The 20,814-nt window shown below is 35.1% G+C and overlaps 1 long non-coding RNA gene across 1 annotated transcript; it reads right to left on the reverse strand.

The window, feature by feature from the left end:
• Window positions 1–6,312: 6,312 nt before the first annotated feature.
• LOC104847442 lies at window positions 6,313–11,139 on the reverse strand. Its single transcript, XR_776156.3, has 3 exons — window positions 11,032–11,139; window positions 8,702–8,829; window positions 6,313–6,990 (listed from the first exon to the last, which is right to left on the reverse strand). It is a non-coding gene; the product is annotated as an uncharacterized LOC104847442 (long non-coding RNA).
• Window positions 11,140–20,814: the final 9,675 nt, after the last annotated feature.

Below are 20,814 nucleotides of genomic sequence, written 5' to 3' on the forward strand. Positions count from 1 at the left end.
TTATTAGCTATCTAGAGTATTTAAATACAAGGGAGAATATAGAAATATGAAGGTCAGAAGAAAGCTCTAGGTAGGAGATTTACATTTGGACATTATGGTATTTGAAACTGTGAGACTAGATGAGAAAAGTTTGATAGTTACACTTAACTATACCTCAGAGAATTGCTAATGAGAATATTCTCAGACACTGGACAAAACACAGTTAAGCCATTAAGAAGTGTTAGCTACAATTATGTAGGATTCTGCTCTACATGTGATGACTTTTTTATTCATAATAATTCTAGAATTAGTAACTACCAGAAAGCACGGTGTCAATTCTGATCAAAATTATGCCACTACATTTATAATTAGGTTTTATATCTTAGATTATATAAGATTCACAATAAAGGTGGAAGTAAAAGGAAACAGTATTAGGATAGTGTGAGGTTAAAGTACTATACATATATCATGGTTTTGTAAGGATTTAGCTATAGAACATGCTTTTCTGATCAGAAATAAGTTAATCTGTGTAATAGTGCCCAAAATTGGCTTGTATTACTCTATTATAAAGTTATTCAGAAACAAATTCAGAGTCAACTTAGTTGACATGTGAAAGTCATAAAATATTAAATGTGACCATATCCAAAAGGGAGTTAAATACAATGACCAGGAGAAAATATGGAAAAAGTGTTGCATTTGTGTTCTGTGATCCTTTCTTTGCTTATGTTTCTCAATTAAAGTATTCTTCTTTTTAATTGAAACAGATAAGACAGATTCATTAAAATAGAGATTAGCAAGAGATAACATCTACTGTCTTTACACATTTAACCACTATATTTCAGTCAACATTGTTAAATAGATTATTCACTCTCAAGAACACAATTTAAAATCCATATCACTTGTGTTTCTCTTAAAATTTTTCTTATTTGAATCACTGTTGATTGAAGAGTAAAATGAAAATTAGCATTTCTTTATCAATCATTGTTTCTATTTAAGTTCCAAGGTACAAAATATAACCAGTAACATGAAAAGATCTGAATGAACGGTCATAAGTATTGCTTTATCATGTCAGCACTTAAATTTCCATCCACAAGAGCAGAGTAACGAATGTTGCACGTGTCTTATTTACACAGACACACCTTAACAGATATTGAAAATCTACATCTATTATGTCACCTAGTGGATAAAATTAAAATGACAAGACTATTCCCCATGTATTTTGGGACAGTAAAACAGATCTTTGTTATTGGATTTTTAGTACCTAACTAGAAAAATTGTAGAAGCTCTTGAGTACTGGAGGCAACAGGTTACTATTCTCAGGAAAAGGGATCATAATCTAAACAAAAAGGTATCACTAGAAGCAAGAGAGAACAAAATTGAAAATTAGGTCATTAGCCTTAATCAGTGTTTTAGGTGTTCATACAAGCCAATCCAAGCTCTATCCAAAGAGAAATGTGGTAACAATACTAATAGAAGTAATCATACCAACTACTTCTACTTATCTCTATATGATTTATATCATTGATAAGGATATCTATCTTTTATAAAAGATCTATCAAGATTTTCACTAAGAAATGATGGGGTAAAGCTAATCCTGATCTTGCTAAATCAAATACAGACATGTTCTTAAAGAATTTTGAAAATATATTTGAAAGCAATTTGTATATTATTGAAAACCCCATTTATCCTCAAAAACAAAGGTGATTTAAATACTTTGCTATATAATGTAAAATGGTACTTGATGTTAAACATAAACTTAATTTATAACCCCAATTTTCAGCCCCCAAGGGGTGGGATCTTGTTGGTTTAGGATTTCTAATCCAATTGAGCATATTTTCATAACACTTGACCCTCTAAATTTTGGCCTAACCTTAGACTTACCTAAGAGAAGTCTGTGACTCAGATATATAGCTTAAAACTTGCACAGCAAGTTGCACAGTTCCTCAGAACTGAAACATATATCACTCAATTTTATTTTTCTTTTTAAATAAAAAAATGGAAAATTTCACTTACTGGAGAAATAATCAGCAATTTTTAAAAAAGGAAATACAATTCATATATTCTCAAAGTACCAAAAGGAAGATGCACATTCATATTTTAATTCTTGTGCATGAAATTCTTCTCTTCACCTCACTGATGAATAGTTGTGCAGCTGAAAAGCAGGCATGAAATCTGTCAACAATTTTAACACGATTAGTTAAGGAGAACTGCTGCTAGTTCCTCTTACAGTGAACTGAAGCATTAATATAGTCATCTTGGGCAAGTCTGTCAACCAGGTCATCTGCCTTAGGCATGAACCTAGCATACAGCATTTCTGATAATTCTTTACTCGATTCCAACTGTCAAGCAACTCTGATGCTATTTTTCTTAGGTGTCAGTGTAATTACCCCGGACTGAGAAGTGACTTGGATTCTTGGTGTTCTATATATCTGTAGCTTCTTGCCCAAGGGACTTGTCCCAGGCTTCACTCATGTCATGTTTCATTAGCTGTGGTTAACCAAGGGTAGACCTAAATAGACACATTTCTTCTTCTAAAAATGGAAAACCTTCAAGAATAGAATTTGCAAAAGATTTTTAAAGGGGTGTGGGTTTGCTGAAGGGCTTGTGCACATGCACATGGGGGAGCATCTGTGGTGGCTTCCCTCCATCTTTATCATAAAAAGTTGTCACAAAAGGGTGACAATCATTTCAACAGCACTAGGAGCCCTAGGTCCCTGGTCAGCTAGCAATAAGACCTATGCTAATTTTTTAATTTTTAGTAAAGCTTAGGAGATATAACAGTAACATATAAAATTAATAAAACAATACTCTGGGGACTTTATATTGCATTTACAAAGATCTGTATCATAGCATTTTATAATAGAAATAAACTGAAAATGATTATTCAGCACTTGCTAAATCTTTAAAATATGGGAACATCCTGAGTTCGTGTAGGTAGAAAAAGTTTTCAGGATATACTGCTAAAAGAAAAGGCAGATTATAAAAACCAAGTATCACATGATTTGTTTGGAGTGTGGAGGAGTAAGTATTCATAAGTAGGTATATCAACATGTAAAATTATTTCAAGTGTTACACTACAAAATATTAGTCATTATTGTTTGGTTATGAAATGATTTCAGGTTAAATTTTGTTTCTTTTTCTATTACTTACTATATTGCCAAAAATGTGGTGCACACACACAATGAAATACTACTCAACAGTTAGAAATTATCTAACTAATAATTCAACATAAATATCAAAATAATTATGGTAATCATTATGCTACTTATTCAAATTTGCTAATCCTGATTAACAGTGAAAGATGTACCTTGAAGGTAAGCCAAATAAGAGTTTTAGTAAAGGTGAAAAATGCCCAATTTCCCAACTTTAGATAGAAATAAACTACTTAGTTGATGAATTTTTCTCATGAGAATAAATAGGAAGAATCTCACATGAACTTAATATGTTCTTTCCAGTCAACGTGAATAATACTACTCCTAACCTTCTTTAAAAGTACTATATTTAACTGTGGATTTATGTGGATTTATGCTGTGGATTTAACTCAGTGGTGCTTCACAAGCTCAAGGTCCAGAGTTCAATCTCCAGTTTAAAAAAAAATAATAATAAAAATAAAAAATAAAAAAGCTTATTGTGGTCTAAGACTAAACAGTGTTAACTTGGCAGGAAAAAAATCACAAGTAGAATTTATGAATTGGTGTTGCGTTTATTATTTACTATAAAACAGTAATTTAACAGTTCTTGTAAACTATATGCAATAACTACTTATATAGATACATTTGAATTGATATAGTTTTGGTTCTTCCTATTATGTACAACATACCTAAAATTAAAATATTGCTGTACTATTATTTTTTTTGTTTCACTGATTCTTTAGTAAGATGTTATTAATATTAGAGGAAGCAATGCAAGTTCTGTACCATTTTATGACCTTTTTGTAAGTCTAAATTGTTTTTTCAAAACTAAGTTGCTATGGCTTGTGTTTAGATGTACCCTCAAAGCATCATGTAGTCATGGGGGGGGGTTTGCAGAGATGGCTGAATCTAGAATGTGTGACACTGGAATTAATTTAAGGGTAGTAGGAGTAAGAGTGTTAGTGCTACCTAGCCTAAGTGGTCTTGATAAGATAAAAGGGGCAGAAAGATGCTGTTAGGTCCCTTGTTACTTTTGGTGTTTTTGCCTATAATGAATGGTTTCTCCTCTGTGATGCCCCTCTGCTATGTGCCACTCTGCCTTACAGCCAGCAAAGTATGGACTGAAACCTCTAAGCATAAGCCAAATAAATCTCTCATCCTTTAACTTGTGAGTGTCAAGTATTTTGTCTCAGCAATGAGAAAATTAACTAAGAGAAAAGTTTAAAACTTAATTGTGCTAAAAAAGTCAAGAAAAAAATGAATCCTATTACATAATCCCATTTATGTGAAAATTTTAGAAAAGTAAAATTGAAAGCAACAACAAGTAAATAAATACCAGGGTCTAGATGACAATAGGAATTGACTGCAAGGAGGCAAAAGGCAACTTTTTAAAGGTGATAAAAAAATTTTCAAACCTGGCTAGTCATGATCATTACATGGTGAATACAGTACTATAACTCAGCAAAATATATATAGGTCTTACAATGGGTGTATTTGGTACAATGATACATATTATATTCATCAAAGATTAAGAGCTATGTAGAGATATTTATACCTATGAAGAGATGTATAAAGAAATTTCATTGCAGAACTGATCACAAAGAGGAAAAACAACATTTTTCAAATTACAAATATTCAATATTAAGACACTGAATAAATTATTACTGCTATACAGTTAGATAATGCACTGCTACTAAATATGAAAAAATAATAAAATATTTCCAGAAGGCATTAAGTAACAACAACCAAAAAAAAACTCCAAAAAAGTATATATAATAAGGTTTACTTTATAAAAAGGAAGAAAAACTAACTTGCATATTTCCCATAAGTATAAAAGTATCTGAGAATCCCACAAAAATTACCAGTAGGACTAAAAAATTAAGACAAGAGAATAATGTTTACTTTTCATTTAGATTCTGCTATTTAATTTAAATCACATGTTCATATGTGTGTGTGTGTGTGTGTGTGTGTGTGTGTGTGTGTGTGCTCGTTATCCCACAATATTTTCTTCCCCCTTCTTCCTGCCAATCTGCCCAGTTGTAACAAGGCTTATATCAGCACAGCTATCTCAGTTTTCAGCCTCTCAAACCCAACTGGGCTGATGTAACTAAATATTTTGCAGTACAAAAGGAGCAGAGATAGTATATGCAATTGCTTGAGCATTTCATCATAATAAAGCTGCTTGCCTTGCATCTCCTTTTCTGTTACTCTTCTAATAGTATGGGATGGACTTTTGCCAACTTTGGTTGGGCAGATGAGGACAGCAAGTAGGCAAGAGTACATCACAGAGATAACCTGATCATCACAGGGCTGAGAAATTTGATTTTTACTTCCTGCATCCCTTGAAACTTTTATCTACAATAGAAATAAATATCTGTCCTTTATGAGATCTTGCATTGGGAGATCTTTTCATAGCATCTCAGTCTGTGCCCTAACAGAGACTGAATATATTCTGTTTTAAATATAGTTTGAATTTTGAAACAAACACATTTTAAATTAAGAAATTAAAGTCTGGATTCCAACATTATCCACCCAGTGTGCATACTTCAGTAATATGTGGAATGTTCTCATAAGAATGGGATAGCCACTTACTGTCGATGTTACGAGCCCTTCTACTATAACTCTCAAGTTTTTGGTAATATATTTGTGTTAAAATATTGATTCATTGTTATGTTTAAAGGAAAAAGGTAGCTCCGTTCAATTTGTTTCCAAGATTTTTTTTTTTTTTTGTATTCTTCATCATTTTCCTAGACAACCCTCTTACAGGACTATTTTTCATTTTGACAGCTATGATATTGTCACTTGTTTATTTCTCATCAGATAATGGACTTTGGTATCTGATTAGCTTTACATTATTCTTCAAAGAAAAATGTCATCCTCAGACTAGCAAATCTTACTGATAGGTGTTGTAAAATAGCCTTCAGCACCCTTCCAAAACTACTCCAACAACTTCCACAAAACATACTGTAAACAAGGCTTATTGCATTCAAAACTTGACATGATTTTAAAACCTTCTCCAATAAATACAGTCTAACAATATACAAAGATTCTTAATTTGTATTAAACTTAGTTTATCAATCACTTTCATTAACAGCTATTCATAGTGTCACTATCTAAATGGCTAAGTTGAGTAATTGTAAGTTACTAAGTTAAGTAATTGTTGAGGTCTCCTTCTGGAGGAGGGGTCTCGGGGAAATGACCACAGACACAATGAGAATGACCAGAAGCTGATGGCTAATGATAAAGTTTATTTCTTACCCAGGGTCTTTATAGCTAGTTTCTGGGACACACAAAGAAGCGTGATCACAGCGGTTTGATGATTAATAGCAGTCACAAGGAGGCATGAGTGGATACACACTGTTCAAACTAAAGATAGAACATCTAGATACGATAACATCTTTCCTGACTAAAAGGGAGTGTATACTGGGAACAGGAACAAAGAAGGAATTAGGGGGCTGTTTATGAGGAGGGACTTGGCTCCAGCACTTCACCTTTGGGACACCTGTGCCCCGTGAGAACCAGTATTCCAGGACTGGGGGTCACTGCTCAGCCATTCGTCCTCTTACGCCCCAACATGTAATGTGATTTATTTCCATTCAATTCTTCTAATTTTTTTTAATCTTGAAACTTATTCTGAACAGTAAGTTTGAACATCAACATTTAGATAAACAGAATGACTATTTTTTATAGAACTGAAACCAGATATATCATGGCTAATCATGTGATTCAAGAAATGATACCCCCAAATATGGCTCCTTGGCATTTGAGGAAACTGCAGAAGTGGGACTGTTAATTTTTCCTTCTCCCACTCTTCTCCCTTGAGGAGAAGAAATATTTCACCATCTTCTGAAGAAAATTCCTATTCCAGAGGAACCTTGTCCTATACATAAAGGAAAGGAACACAGTCATCCAAGGAGCAAAGAGATGTCAAAGTCTGTCGGACAGGCTCACCAAGTCCCTCAGACTGTAACTACAACAAAATCCATTTGGCCTAACTGTATTTTTGTATGACTGTTAACTCTTCATCACACTTAAGCATAAAAATACACTGTTTTCCTTGCTCATATCTTCATTTCTGAAGGTTTTAATGTATGCAAACAAAAATTTTTTGCTTTTCTTTTATTAATCTGTCCTTTCTACAGAGGTCTTAGCCATGAATATTGCAATGGATAAAAAAAAAACCTTTTCTCCCATACTATGATCAATCCTACATTTATAATAATTTTGTTTATGTAGATCCTTTAGCCAAAAGCATTTTTTTCTCAAAGTATTTAAACTTCTATCATTAATTTGTTATTGTTTCAGAAAAATTTTAAATTATGAAAATACTTTCCATCTAATAAAAAAGTTACATCCCAGTGAAATCTCATCCCAGTGAAAGTAAAACTATGTCTTCCTAAGTTTAATGTAAAATGGACAGGCACAATACAGTACATTTGGGAAAATTGAATTATAGTAGGCATTCAAATTCTTCGATTCCATTTATTACAAATTCAGAGAAGCATCCCATGGTCTCAAGGCATTTCTGTCAAAATTAACTCTTGGATAAAAAAAGGTGGGGGAGAAAACAGGTTTTGACATCTTTAAAAACTTATTTCAGATAAAGGATTTCAGAAAATTGGAATTCAGCAAACATTTATTTGAAGATTTGGTTGGAGTTTGCGCTGCAACTTTCCTCAAGGGGAAACACAATTATTCAAGAATTCTAAAACAATACAGACTAAGTCAATTATTGTATGGAAAGTAACAACTTTGAATGGTTACTTTCAAATAAAGATTATGTTACTTTTATTTAGGGGTATGAAGTTAAAAAATGGAGCACATAGCATCTGTGTGGAAAATTTTGCTGTGCTGCTACCCAACCTAAATCCACTGACTTCAGTCAGTGGAAATAGTGGGCACTGGCTTGTGAAGACATAAGTACAAAGATTCAAAGGATTTAGAGGCTTTGAGTACAATTTGAAAATGTGTTTTGATTAAAATAACAACAACAAATTAGGGTTTACATTTTATAAGACTTTTTATACTTATTTCATATTTGTAGCAATTTATTTTTTATTTTCCAGTGTTGAACTACAACTAAATAGGAACCCTCAAAAATTCTTTCCTTCACCACAGAAGAGTTTTAGAAGGATTGTGTTACAAGATGAATAAAGTATTTATGTGAACATGGAAATAATTCCCAAGATTTTTGTTTAAAGGAAAGTATTCCATATATAGTAGAAATATGAGCAGTACAGTTTCATGAAAGTAATACAGTGCAGATTATAGTTTAAAGTCTGTAAGTTAACTTTAGGTTATAACTTGGGAAATCTTGAACGCTAAAGTTTAATTAGTAAAGGGCCTCAGATAGTGAATTTTCTGGCTCTTTAGGTCTAGACAGTTCACCACTGAAAATGAAACTCTGTATAAGTAACAGGGTAGCTGTAAATTTCTAGTATAGATACAATTTTAAGTAGTGATTTTTTTCTCTATTCTTTTCTCACTTTCTCATGACAGGTTAATATTGAGCCAGAAGGAATAACCAATAACTAAATAATATCTTATTGTATGTTTCCTTATAAAGCCAATGATTTAACAAAATACATTACCTTCAACCCCAAGTTTCTTCGACATCTCAGAAAATGAGAATCTGAATAGTTATCCATCAGACACTTGAATGTAAGTTCAAGTTATCCCATTAGTCTATCATATCAATGGATCATGAGTTCTCCTTCACCTGGATAAATTTAAATTTCAAGGGGAAATAAGAAAAGATTTATAATTTTCCTTGGAGAATTTATTCTGGTTTATTAAGACATACTATATTTGAGTGATCGAAAAAATACTATCAGGGGCTAAGGATTTATAGTGCAAGATCCCAATTTGAATCCCCAATACAAAAAAAAAAAAAAAAAGAGAAAACTATCTAAAAGAAAGGATGGCCAAGAATTTAGCTCACTGGTTCTGCCGCCTGCCTCACAAGCACAAGGACTCCAGTTTGATCCCCAGTACCAAAAACCAAAAACCAAACAAACAAACAAACAAAAGCCCAGAGATTTTACCAGCTGTTCCTCAGACAAAGGTCTACAAACTAGAAAATATAAAGAACTCAAAAAAATCACACCCCATAAATATAAAGGCCCAATTCAAAAATGTGCATCTGAAATGAACAGACATTTCAAGACAAGTAAAACAGCAAATAAATATATGAAAAAATATTCAGGATCACTGGTTATTCAAGAGATGCAGATGAAAATAATGCTGAGACTCCACCTCACCCCAGAAAGAATGGCTGCTATCAAGAAATTAACTAGCCGGGCATGGTGGCAAATGCCTGTAATCCCAGCACTTCGGAAGCTGAGGCAGGAGGATCGCTGCAAGTTCAAGACCAGCCTGGGCTACATAGTGAGTTCCAGGTCAGTCTCAACTATATAGTGAGACCTTGTCTCAAATAAACCCCCCCAAAAAAGAAAAGAGTGAGAGAGAGAGAGAGAGAGAGAGAGAGAGAGAGAGAGAAAGAAAGAAAGAAAGAAAGAAAGAAAGAAAGAAAGAAAGAAAGAAAGAAAGAAAGAAAGACTGAATGAAATTAACCAATAATAAATGCTGGGGAGAAAGGAACCCTTCTCCACTGTTGGTGGGAATGTAGGCTGGTGCAACTACTGTGGAAATCAATATGAAATGCCTCAAAAAACTAGGATTGCAGGTTCCATTTGACCCAGCTATCCCTCTGCTGAGTATCTTTCCAAAAGAATTAAAAGAATCATACCACAGTGATATACGTGCACCCATGTTTATAGTGGCACAGTTTGTAATAGCTAAAACTTGGAAACAGCCCAAATGCCCATTAACTGGAGACTGGAAAAAGAAGATGTGGTTTTTCTATAAAATGGAGTACTACTCAGCCTTAAACAATGCGAAACTAGAAACATTTATAGCTAAATAGATGCACATTGAGGCCATACTCTTAAGTGAAATAAATAGGACACATGAGTAAATACTGAATAGTCTCTGGCATGAAAAACTAAAAGTGTAAATAAGGTTCAAAAGGTATAACTGGGAGTATGAAATAGGAATAAAATAGGTAAAGGGGAGTGGGAAGGGTAAGGGAAAGGAAATAAAGGAAAAGAAAAAAATGAAAAAATGGAAACAAAGTCTTTTTAAATAGGGAATGGTGAAGGGGGTGAAGGGAGGGCAGGAGTATGGGGAAAAAACTAGAACTGAGACATATCATGTAAAGGTCCAAGATCTCAATGATAAATGTAACTGTATTGTTTGCTTTGAATGTACTAATAAACTTCATAGGAAAAAAAAAAGAACTAAGGCGAAAGAAGACAACATTCCAAGAAATGTTAAGCAAGATACAGAAAGAGGAAATAGTTTTATAGGTATAAAGATATTATAAGGTGTCATCACAGTGTTGGTACAAGATCCGTAATACAGTCCCAAAATGGAAGAAGGCTGGATTGTGGCTCAGCCATGTGCAAGGCCCTGGGTTTAATCCCCAGCCCTGGAAAATAGAAGGGAGAAAAAGGAAAAATGGAAACAATGAGTTTAGATTTCTCTTTCAAGAAGCCAGTGAAGGAAAGGTGAAAGGATGGGCATTTGTTAGGAGGATTAGTAGAGACCAGCTACATGGTTGAGGCAGCTCATTTTAATAAAAACCTCCCACTATTTCTTACACCCTCTAATGAATCAGGAGGCTTTACCTTTCTTGCAAGGCCAGGAATCTCTTTTTTTTTTTTTTCCTTTTTTTTTTTATAAGATTATGTTATGATAATTACCCAAAAAGTGAAATGCAAAGCAGCGCAAGAGCTTAACCACACACGAGAAGCCCAAAGGATTCAGCGAGGGCCTAGATTTCAGCAGTATCACACAAGTCTAGCTAAAGGCTTAGAGCCCATGGCAGTGTTTCATGCTTGTCTGCATTGAGGATTTGTACCTGGAAAGCACAAAGGCCAGTGGTGGAAGCCAGAAATCTGCACTGGTGAGATGAAGAATTTGTGCCACCAAGCTGAGGGATCCACATTGGAGCCAGAAAGTGATGCTCACAGTGAAATTCAGAGCTCCCCTGAAGAAAACAGCAGCCATTCCCAGTGACAGCAAGGCCCCGAGCTCTTCCTCCAATGAGAACAGCCTAGTTGGCAACAGGAAAACCATCCTCAGCAAGCTTCTTCTAGAAAATCAACAGGCTGAGATCTTCCCCTCCAGCTTTCTTTTTATGGCTATTGGTAACAACTTTCAGGTGGATCCACCACACCCAGACCATGTCGATTGAATTCAGCTGGTGTTACAAGCTGGCCATTGGTCAATCCATTACAGTCTCTAAGGGAAAAAATTGTTCCCATGCTTCCAAAGAGCACCACATGGTGCAGCACAGACTGTGACCCATCCTGGTAGATGACACATCTGACAAAGAGAACAAAAAGAGCTAAGAGGCTCTATGGCCCCAAAAGTAATACCTGAGGAGACTTAACTGACCTAAAACTTGGAAACAGCCCAAATGCCCATTAACTGGAGACTGGATAAAGAAGATATGGTTTTTCCATTAAGTGGAGTACTACTCATCTATAAAGAATGAGGAACTAGAGACATTTGTAGCTAAATAGATATACATTGAGGGCATATTCTTAAGTGAAACAAACAGGACACACATATGAATACTGAATACTTTCTCTGGTGTGAAAAACTGAAAGTGTAAATAAGGTTCAAATTGTATAACTGATAATGTGAAATAGCAAGAAAAGAGCTAAAGGTGTAGGTTAAGTGGGAAGGGTAAGGGAAAGAAAAAAGGGAAAAGGAAAAACATGAGAAAAGGATAAAATGGAAACAAAATATTTGTAAATACTGAAAGATGGAGGGGTGAAGGGAGGGCAGGGGTATAGAGAAAAACAATAAGAACCAAGATACATCATATAAAGGTACAAGATCCCAATGATGAATGTAACTGTACTATATATCTAAAAAGTACCAATAAACTTAATAGAATAAAAGGAGAAAATGCTGTCCGGAAAGCCAGATTCCTAAACATTCATGACTTGTACATTGAAGCCCACAAAATTAATTTCATCCAATTGAATACTGTGGTATAGTGTGACTTCACAAGTGTGGTCTAAAATGCACTACCTGAATATAGCTTTTTCTTGGCTCTTAGTCAAAAGTAACTATTGGAGAATGTGTATGTCATATAAAGAAGTACACAGTCTAGAGAGCTGACCCATTCATCTTTTAAATTAATTTTTTTCTTTTGTTCTATGACAACATTCATTTCGGTGAATTTGCATCAAAGCATACAATAGAAGATTTTTTTTAGCAGCATAGTTTCTTGTCTCTGCTACGTCCAACACCCTGACAGATTAAAGGGAAAAACAGACTGACCCTGTACCTTTGCTACCCAATGATTGTAATCATCATTTTTAAAATCATGTTTCAACCTAAAATTAATTTTAAAGTGATTTAATATGAGTATAGTATTGAACCCACACAAAGCAAAACAAAAATCCCCTAAATTGTTACTAATAAATACAATATTTTTAAAGTTTAATATAACTTGCAGAGAGATGTAAAATGAATATTGCAAAATATTTCATTTAACTTATTAACAAGGAAACCAATGAGATATCCCAACTGGTTCAAGGGGAATTCAAACTCTTCAAACATACACAGGCAATCAAGGAGGGTGCAATCAATTTGCAAATCGACGTAAATCTGATGAATATTCACATGGCAAGAATAAGCTGCCTTCTACCAGACAATGTTAATTATTATTTATGTGACAAGAATTATTTGCATTACTAAACAGTTAATAGAGGATGCAAGGTATAGGACCTAATCGAGAGCCCGATCCCCAGGAAAGGTGTTCTCCAAAGGACACTCAGTAAACTTTGAGCTTTGTCTGCCTCTGTGCACTCCGTGCCATTTTCCCCTACAATTCTATCAATTAGATCCTTCTGTTTCTGTTCTGTTGTGTTTTGATCATGTTATTCTTTTTCCAATTTATTATAGCAAGAAGAAGACAGAGTCAGCTAAGCTTCTGTCGAGGATGGGGTTACAAGTCCACTGCCCTTTCAAAACAAACAACGTAAGGTATTTGAGAAAGGGATGCTTTAAGTCACCTGACCCTCTGTGCCTAACACCTTTAGATGACACTTACAAATGACCATATGCTGTACATATATGTTTCTTCCCATTCTTGAAGAAGCAAATTCACATGTTTTTAATACACAAGCATTAACAGGCACTTAAAAGATTATGTTTCTCTCAGGAAGTCGGCTTGACAGCCTGTGATGTAGAAGAAAGTCTCTGGACACTGTGTTATCCCGGCAGTGGAGTGTGGGGTGAGCATCTATCCACTCCGATTAGCAAATGGGAGTGCCAGCAAGCAGTGGGCTGTTTAACAGCAAATGGTTTCCAAGGAGGAGGCTCATACCTTACTGTGGCTACTCTACTTTGCACTGTCAATTTAAAGCTCCGACTGAACACAGCTTAGGCTTGATTAGTGCCCTGTGAATGGGAGTTCGTCCTTTCCAGAAAGGCCCTATTAGGCAGGCGTCAGTGCTTCCTGGAAACTTGAAAGTGATATCACAAGCCTAAGGGGCTTTCTGGCTCACTCCTTTGAGCCTTGTTGGTTGATTAAGTTTGAGATTCTTGTGTGAAGTGCTTTGGGGGAGTCCACACTGTGAGGCTGGCAACATAATACTTCTTTTTTGTGATTAACTTCCCCAGGGCTCTCAACTCAAAACCTTGCACTTGCACTCACTTCACTTAAAATTTTACAAAAGCCAGAACCCCTGAGGTCTCATTGGCTTCGACTGAAATTTATCTTTTCTGCCAAAAATTTATCTTTTTTAACAGAAGCCTATATCCTCCTACCCGTTCTCCCTTTGGGAGATTGTCCAGCTGTGGATCAGACCTCAGATGCTCTCCTTCTGATATCCAAGATAAATCTGACTTTGTTCGTACAATCATTCTGATTCAAATAATTACATGCCTGGTTTAGTAATGGGTGCCAGCCACAAATGTGATAATTTCTTCTTCCTGCAGCCTCACACAAAGAGGTAATTTGTTCCATGCCCCCAGCAACAGGTGAATGGCACAAAACATGAGCAATATGTGCATGGAGAGAAAGCCACGCTTTATGGATAAAATGGGTGACAGGGAAATGATCCATGTGCACAATTACTAAATTTGCATTAATCGTTTTGGGATGGATGCTCTCATTGTATGAGTCTTGGGAAATTTGGCAGAGGAAAGCTGTTGCCTAGAGAATAAAAATAGCTTTATTCTTGCCGTCATAAGCCTGAGCACTGGGGAATTCAATTCCCTTGCCAACTTTCTGAAACTCCAGCCCAAGGCACTGGAGTGTCACTTAAAGCCTTCCACTTCTTAATCAAATTCAAACTTTTCTTTTTGCCAATCCTTAGGTTTTATTTGCTCTCAAATAATACTATCAAGTAAGTGTGGGTTTCCTTTCAGAATTATGTGGTGTTCCCATGTTTATATGAGAAAAATTAAAAGTCAGCCCACAGGAAAATATAAGGAAGGTAAAATACAGCTACTTAAGGTTTTGCGAAACATTTATCCTTCTTCCAAACCATTTATTCTAGTTCATAAACTAGTGGGAAGAAATGGTCACTCACTCCGAATGCCACCCAAACTAACACTTAAGCCACAGGTAAAAATGAAGTGAAACCTAAGACAGCAAGGTAGCATGAAAGGAACTATCTATATCCAGCAGCACCACAACTATAGATAAACATTGAATGTCTTGAAAAAAATTAGAGGTTATAATGGTTACATTTATATTATCACATCAATCATACCTACACTATACTAGATCTTTAGTTACCTGGGGAATAGTTCTCTCTGTGCCCACAAACTTTGGCTGTCACTCTTCAACATTTTCAGGGGGGGTACCAGGGATTGAACTCGGGTCCTTCAACATTTTCTTCTCCATTACTCCCACAATCACTAAGAGCCAGTTCCTGCTTTATCATGGCTGCCATCTTCCACTTATACACACATATGCTCCTTAAGATTTTCCTAGCCCCTACTTCTTATATTTGCTTTTACAGTAGCATTATTGTAAGCACTGACAAAAGTCCTTCCCATGGGGCCTAATTCTTTTTTTCATGGGCATTCTCCTGCAAAAAAAAATATTGTCCTATTTTCTTTTTCTTATGAGGCTATTCTCACCTTCAAAATGGATTTTGAATTTAGGATCTCCTTTGATCTATCTTCAGGTAACAATTGGCACAGACCAAACAGATGGGGCAGGGGTATACCAATGTCATCTATTATACCTTTCAACTTCAATGTGTTTCTTTATTTGCATCATTTCCATATTTTAAACCTTTGTCTTCCTACGAAGCGGACCAAGAAAAGTGTTATATTCTGGTTGAAAAATTGGTGAATAAAGGACTACCAATATTTTACAGAATAAGTTAGACTTTTAACAATCTGTTGTAGACAAAACAATGGTTTCAAGTCAATTTAACTGTCACAGTTGAGGCAGAATGATGACTGCACAGAGCCTAAATTCATAAAGCTGCTTACCCAACTAGAGAAAGACACACGAGTGGTAGCATCAAGTCAAAACCATGTCTGCATAGCTACTCATAAGTTTCTTTTATACTGCCAATCTGTGAAAATATATGCTAACTAAAAGCTAATATTGTAAGTTACTAAATTTCAGAATGACTTCTTGCACACAGATTTTCATGTATGTCATGTGACTTCAGAAAAGAGTGCACATAACTAGATATTTATATACCTAGATTCCTGTGTGCATGATTTATGATACATACAGTAATATGCATCATATAACCTTGGGTCTTAGTCACTTTCTCATCCTTGAAACACAATATCTGATAATGAAAAATTAAAGGCCAAGAGGTTTATTTTTGGTTACTGTTACAATACCTGGTTGGCCATCCACAAGGCAGAAACAGGATAAAAGTGGGGCACAGAGGAGGAAAAGCTGCTAACATCATGGTGGCTTGGAAGCAGAGAAGAAGGGAGGAGGTGAGAAGGAAGATTTCCCTTCCTAGGTGGTGTCTGCTGACTAACCTCTAACCTAGCCCCACCTCCTAACAAGTCACCTGTAGCATCTCATTATCCAAAAACTTTCCACAAGCCCTGCTTCTGAACCAATGAGGCTTTGGATGGACATTCATATGTAACCTCTAACATTTAACCATCAAATTTATCTGTAAAATAAGAAAAGTGTACATGTGGCATGCTTTATGCCTCTAAGGATAAAAAGAACATTTAAAATATTTATTCTATTAAAAACAAATAAGAAAATAGAGTATGTATAGCAAATATTACCATTTCTCATTTTACTAGGGAATGAATTTTAACAGCTCTTAAAAGCAAACCCTTTGCTTTATATAACACATTGTATATCTTGCTTTCTCTTATTTTTCAGATCAGCATAACAGAAGAAAATGAAGAATAGAGTTTAATAATGTGAAAATAGAAAATTTAGAAAGAATGGTTGAATTTTGAGATATTAGGTCATATTACTAATATTTAGTAAAAATAATACTGTTTCTATATAATACAAATTATAATTTTGGATTTATAAATAATCTAGGAAACAACTCTGTACTTCTAAAATAGAGTTAACCACCACCAAGAAGTAGAATATTTGATTTAAGACTAATAGAAATTACACAGGTGCACCTGCTTGTGCAGTGTTACCAATTACTCTTCCTGGTTCCAGATCCACATTTCTCACCGCTTATTCTGTGGAGTTGAAGCATTTCTCCCTTGCTAGCAGGAACTTGACCAGAACTGGTCAGTAGAGGGAGCTGGAGGGATTCTGAAAGTCCAGGTCTAGAACCTTCTGGAATACCTCCTAGCACAGGGGTATGCAGTTGGCTCAGTAGTGGTCACTCTCTGGTTAGTTTCTAGGACACAGTGGCCCATCACTATGGTGTGGCTCAGTTGACAACTGCTGTGACGAGTACCTCTGCTCCCATCTGGCTGCACCCTCTGAATGTACTCCAGCTCTTAGTATTTGTGTTGATCAAGTTCCCTTATAAAGAGTTGGTAATATCACTTTGATCCTGTTAAATCAGCTGTCAAACGTTATCATATAAAAATATAAGCCCAAAATGTATGTGAGTTAATAATCTGTATATCATTCTGAAGTTTCAAAAATAAGACTTTCTACCCCTTAAAGTAAATAAGTGCACTATCAATTTGTAAGCAAATTAAGAAGCTTACATTCAGGATACCATTTTTTTTCCAGGAGAATGTAAATTTATTAATTCCATTAAAGAAGCCAACAGAATCATTCTTAGTTCCTAAACTATCAGTCATGATTTTAGGGAAGTATCAATCTATTACATCAGTACTGGAAATACTTCAGAATTTCACAAAAAACTAAAGTTGCTATAGAAATATTGTTGTGTCCATGAGCTACAATAAATTAGTCACGTGGCTTGTAGTTTGTTCCCAGTCACATTCCCCAGAAACAGGACCTGAAAATCGCAGCCTTTTGCTAGTGATTAAGAAAGAGCTCCCAGGAGAGCTCCTGGGGGCGGGGTGCCAAAGGATACAACTGCAGACAATATCCCCCCGACAAAGGTCTGTTTAGCCTGCCACTGCAGAGCTCTAGCATATTAATTAAGAGATGGATTGTGATCATCTCATAAGATCAGTCATTAGCTAAGGATCAGGCCAGTGGGGAAAAAAAAATCTCCTTTCCGGCGTTTTATATTCTCTGCCCATATGAACAGAACCATTCCAATAAACTAAGGTCAGATATGAGAAGAACTAAGGTCAGATACGAGAAGAATATGAAAGAACACAACAGACAAGGGAGGGAATGCAAGGTTGGATGTGGGTAAGGATAAATCCAAAGGCATCTGATCAGAAAGACATCAGTGTTCAATACTCAGCAAAAGCAAACATCTCTTCTGTGCTCCTTAGTGTCTTAATTTCATATAACTTAAAATTAGAACAATATTAAACTGGGCGAAAACTTAGCATCAAAGAATTTATCAAAATATCAGCCATGGGGGGGTAAAACCTAATGATCAGTGATAGATTTAGTAATCCTATTGTACTCTTTAAGTCAAGAACCATCTCTTGCAAAATAAGTAGACACTGAGGAAATAGTGTGAATCATATGCATAGAATTTAAAAGATTCCATAAAGTTCTGTTTAATTAAAATGGGCATTCTAAAAGTCGAGGGATTCTACAGGGCACACTAAGGCCTCTTTTCTTCTTAACACTGTCACCTTGTTTATTCATTTGAGACTTCAGACTAAACCTGAAAATTTAGGTATGCTGTCTAGTTTGGATTCAGAACATTTCTCTTTGATTCTGTGCAACCTGAATTTCAATCATATCCATCTTCTGACAGATGTGTAAACAATGAAAGTAAAGGGGTGGAGGACAAACTGCTGAGCCAGAGAATATAAAGGATTCAGAGAAAGGAAATTTTAAAGGCTATAACTAAAAAGGAATTTGCTGCTAATAAAATTATCTTTAAAATCTGCATTCCACTCTTATAACAGAAATATAAGCACAAACAAGATGGCTTCAATGTAGCTTAATACAACCAGAAAGAGAGATAAGGTTTAGAGAAGACTACTGTCTGTATTTATGCCAGGTAATGAAATTCCCTCACATCCAGAAAGTGTGTATTTACCTGAAAATAAATCTCAGATAGCTTAAAATGACATTCTAAGAAGGTAGGATATACAGTGCATGCTATGAACAATATGTCAGTGTCAAATGGCTTTTGTTTCTGGCACATGTCACCTTATATGAAGTAAATACAATATGTACAGCTCAGTCTTTGGCAAAGAATGAAAAAATATATTTCGAATTCAACTCCTTTTCAAATGAATTTGAGATAAAACAATACTAATTAGATTAAGTCAGACTAATTTGGGAAACTATCAAAATCACAAACATACAATTAAAGAAACAATATCTTGGGAAAAAGAGAAAGTTGAAAGGAGAGATAAGTGAAGAAAATAGGAATTTTAGTTATAATAAAAACAGGCATTCTTTTCTGCCATCTCTTCTCCCTTTTATCTCTCCCTCTCTTTTTCTGAAAAAGAATGAACTACAGGAAATGTACTGAATGTATTAATTTTAGCATATAGCCTTATGATTGAGTTTTTACATGCACATGCAGGTCGTTTTCACCATAAAAACCTCAATTATTTTCCCCAAAAGTTAATGCCATGCTGATGTCTATCAATATGTATAAATTTTGCATACTTTTTAACTATTTGTAAATAGAACTGTTCACTATGTATTTTAGATGTGGCTTCACAACTCAGTATTATATTTGATATCATTCATGTTGCTGCATGTCTCAGAAATTCAGTTCTTTTTTATTGCCGTGTGTGCTATATTGTGTGCCTGTAGTAAGAAACCATTCTAGTTATGAATAAATTAAACTGAGTTTTTCTTTGGAAATTATTATGAATACAGCTGCAATAAATATTTTCATCCATGCTGTTGGTGTATATCAAACGCATTTCCATATAGTAAATGACCAGGAGTGAATTTGCCAGGACATAGAACCTGAAGTTTGGATTTGTAAGTACAAACTGGTTTCTAAAAAGGCTGTTTCTATCTATAGTATGCCAGCAAATATCAGTGTCCAGTGTCCTGGAAAGATGAAAACCTCCATTTTATGTTGTCAAGAAAAAAATATGAAAATTATATTTATTTTAGTGTTAGGTTCAGCTTTTTGAAGATCTTAAAAACCAACTATTAAATGGCCAAACACAGCCAGTCATTGGTGCTGCAGGTCTGCAATCCCAGTACTCTAAGAAGCTGAGGCAAAGGGACTGCAAGTTCAAGCCCAGACTGTCTCAAAAAAAATTTAAAGGCCATAAACGTAGCTCAATGTGAAGGTCCTAAGGTCAATCCCCAGTACTTGGGGGGAAAAATTGTCTAAATACAATGTAGAAATGCATATACCTTCTTCTACTACATATACTGCATTTGGGTAAAAGGTTAATTCTTTTACAAAGAATTTTAGAATATAATAACAATGACTGCTGGTAATGATAATGGTCTGATGATTATTACAATGATGATGATGGCGATGATTAAAAAAACTCTAAAGTCTTTTGGAGGCTAAACATACTAGTAATTCAGATGTTCATTTATTTATTTATCCTAAAAATTCCTACAGGTTATTGTGTTAGCTTTGCATTACCTGAGTTAATGATCTTTGAAAGAAAGATTTGTATTGGCTTACAGGTTTCAGGCTAGGATCACTTGGCAATGCAGATTCGCGCAAGGTACATGGTGGAGATTTGCACAACTCATGACCTCCAGAAACAAGAGAAAGAGGAATGCTCTGGCCCCAGTACCCCCTTAAAGGACCCGTGTCAGTGTCTATCTTCCCTGTACTAGGCCATACCTCTTAAAGGTTACACCAGTGCCCAAACAGATTCACAGGCTGGGAACCAAGCCTGATATGGGACCTTCAAGAGACACCTAAAATCCAAAACACAGAGTTTATGCATAATTATCCAGTCTGGTTTTTTAGTGAAATGGAAAATTAAGATAAAGGAGGTTAAATATAATATTCAAAGCTATATAATCAGTAAACTTTTTTTACATTTTTTTTTCTGTACTAGGGATAGAACTCAGGATGTTGCACTTACAAGGCAGGCAGCAGAATCACTAAGCTAAATCCCTGGCCTATAGTCATTAATCTTTAAAACTATATATATATAT

Source organism: Fukomys damarensis, unplaced genomic scaffold, assembly GCF_012274545.1.
Source record: "Fukomys damarensis isolate Sample0158 unplaced genomic scaffold, DMR_v1.0_HiC HiC_scaffold_24, whole genome shotgun sequence".
Lineage (NCBI taxonomy): Eukaryota > Metazoa > Chordata > Mammalia > Rodentia > Bathyergidae > Fukomys > Fukomys damarensis.